Below are 3,066 nucleotides of genomic sequence, written 5' to 3'. Positions count from 1 at the left end.
AACCTTTTTGGCACTAGGGACCGGTTTCGTAGAAAAAAAAATTTCCGCGGACCTGCCCCCTATCTGACCCCCACCCACTTCCTGCCCCCCCGACTGCCCGCCCCCCTCAGAATCCCCGACCCATCCTGCTCCTTGTCCCCTCACCATCCCCCAGAGACCCCCACCACCCACCCCTGCTCTCTGTCCCCTGACTGCCCCAACCCCTATCCCCCCCCCCGCTGAGTCCTGACAGACCCCCCCCGGAACACCCACAATCCAACCCCCCCGCATTCCCTGCCCCCTGACCGCTCCCCCAACCTCCGCCCCCTCTCTGTGCCCTGACTGTCCCCAGGACTCCCTGCCCCTTAGCCAACCCCCCTGGCCCCAGCCTCTTACCCCAGCTCCCTCCTCACCCGGAGCCTCAGCGCCTCGCCCGACAGCTGCAGCGTGTCTCCGGCGGGGCCTGAGCTCCGTCCTGCTCCGAGCCACGTGGGGAGGGGGCGGGGCTGGGAGCTCCACGCCGAGCGGAGGCAGCTGAGCTCAGCCCGGAGCTCACAGCCCTGCCCCCTCCCCACGCGGCTCTGAGCGGGCGGGGCTCAGGGACCCCGCCGGAGACACGCCGCTTGATGTGCTAGGGGTCGGTTCGCGGCCCGGTTCCTACCGGTCCACGGCCCGGGGGTTGGGGACCCCTGGGTTAGAGGGCACAGCGGTTCCCAGACTGCCCCCTGGGGGTGACAACCCATCACACCCTAAACTACACTAGTGTCAGCAGGTTTTTCACATCCTGTCCCCTCCCTTTCTCCACCCAGGATATTTCCTGCCTTCCACCATCTCTAGCAGCTCCCACCAGTGGTGAGCTCCAGCTGGGTCGCATGAACCCGTTGTTAAATTTAGAAGCCTTTTTAAAACCGGTTGTTTCAGGACAACTGGTTCTAAAAAAGCTTTTAAATTTAACAAAGGCTCAGGCAGCTGTCCACCCGGCCCCCGGCCCCAGCTCACCTCCCCTTCTCCTCTGAAAGCTCCACCCTTCTTCTCCTCCCCCTTTGAGGTTGTGGGGGGCTGGATAGGGGTTGGGGCAGTCAGAGGGCAGGGTACAAGGGGGATGAATGGGGGCAACGGTCCCGGGGGGCAGTCAGGAAGGAGCAGGGGTTGGATGAGGTGGTGGGGGGCAGTCAGGGACAGAGAGAAGGGGTGGTTGGATGGGGCAGAGGTTCCAGGGGGGCATCAAGAATGAGAGGAGGGGTTTGATGGGGCGGCAGGGGGCAGTCAGGGGATGGGGGGTGATGGGTCAGGGGTCCCCGGGGGGGGGTGTCAAGGAGCATGGGGGGTTGGAAGGGGCACGACCCCTGGGGGGGCATGACCCCCTCGTGAGGTGAGGACAAGGGAACCTGTTGTTAATATTTTGGCAGCTCATCACTGGCTCCCACCCTCCTGTACATTTACTGCTTCTCTCCCTCCAAGCAGAACCCACCACCAGCTCCCTGAGAATCTCTTACCTGAGTCAGCTCCATTGCAGCCATTTCCTTCCCCCTGGGAGGAGGGGATGATTTGGGGAGAAACGTGGACGTTATTCTGTAGCCTGCTAGGGCGAGAAGGGCAATGTGAGAGAATTCAGACAGGGTTTCTCTCCTTTCCACATGTCGATTCCCCCCAGCATTGTTCCCTGCTAATGGACATTCTAGGTTCTGCCACACAGTGAAGCACAGAGTGACCTTATCCCAGTACAGGCCTAGCCCCCTCCCACCAGGGTGTAGCCCTCTGACACATGATGAAACCCTCCCATCAGCAGAGTCTCTCTCTTACACTTATCAAGTTTGCGGGCGATACCAAGCTGGGAGGGGTTGCAAGGACTTTGGAGGATAGAACTGAAATTCAAAATCATCTGGACAAACTGGAGAAATGGTCTGAAGTAAATAGGATGAAATTCAATAAGGACAAATCCAAAGTACTTCATTTAGGAAGGAACACTCAGTAGCACACATACAAAATGGGAAATGACGGCTTAGGAAGGAGCACTGCGGAAAGGGATCTGGGGGTCGTAGTGGATCACAAGCTAAATAGGAGTCAACAGTGTTTCAAAAAAGCAAGCATCATTTTGGGAAGTATTAGCAGGAGTATTGTAAGCAAGACACGAGAAGAAATTCTTCCGCTCTACTCAACGCTGATTAGGTCTCAACTGGAGTAATGTGTCCAGTTCTGGGGGCCACATTTCAAGAAAGATGTGGACAAATTGGAGAAAGTCCAGAGAAGGGCAACAAAAATGATTAAAGATCTAGAAAACATCACCTATGAGGGAAGATTGAAAAAAACTGGGGAAGACTCAGAGGGGACATGACCATAGGACAAGAAGCAATGGATTTAAATTGCAGCAAAGGCGGTTTAGGATGGAGATTAGGAAAAAAACTCCCTAACTGTCAGAGTGGTTACGCACTGGAATAAATTGCCCAGGGAGGTTGTGGAATCTCCATCACTGGGGATATTTAGGAGCAGGCTGGACAATCACCTGTCAGAGATTGTCTAGATAATACTGAGTCCTGCCTTGAGGGCAGGGGACTGGCCTAGATGACCTCTCGAGGTCCCTTCCAGTTCTATGATTCTATGAACCAAAGGCCAGTGAAGAGCAGAATCAAAGGAGTCACTCTGGGGATTCTCCCTGTCACTGTCCCCAAGGCAGCTCTCTCAGGTTAACTAAGTTGTTGGATGCTCCAGCCTTTATCCAGTCTCTCCTGGCAGTGCCCCTTTCATGGGCTGGGCCTAGTTTTAGCTTTTGGGAAGTGTGACCCCGGGGGTGCTGAGACTGGGCCTTCTTGCCGCAGCACATCTTGTTCCTTTCTGTGGCTCCCCAGTGAGTCCAAATGAGTAGATACTCCTCATACAGACTGTGAACATAAGAAGGGCCCATTGCAACAGAGCAATGGTCCATCTAGCTCAGTGGCCAGTGCCAGGTGCCCCAGAGGGAATGAACAGAACAGGTAACCATCAAATGATCCATCCCCTGTCACCCATTCCCAGCTTCTGGCAAACAGAGGCTAGAGACACCATCCCTGCCCAGCCTGCCTGTGACACTGGCAGACGAGGTGTTAGCTC

This window comes from Mauremys mutica, unplaced genomic scaffold (genome assembly GCF_020497125.1).
Source record: "Mauremys mutica isolate MM-2020 ecotype Southern unplaced genomic scaffold, ASM2049712v1 000501F_np12_subseq_1:148776_obj, whole genome shotgun sequence".
In the NCBI taxonomy this organism is placed as follows: domain Eukaryota; kingdom Metazoa; phylum Chordata; order Testudines; family Geoemydidae; genus Mauremys; species Mauremys mutica.
The sequence above is the reverse complement of the archived record's forward strand: the minus strand, read 5'-3'. Positions refer to the sequence as shown.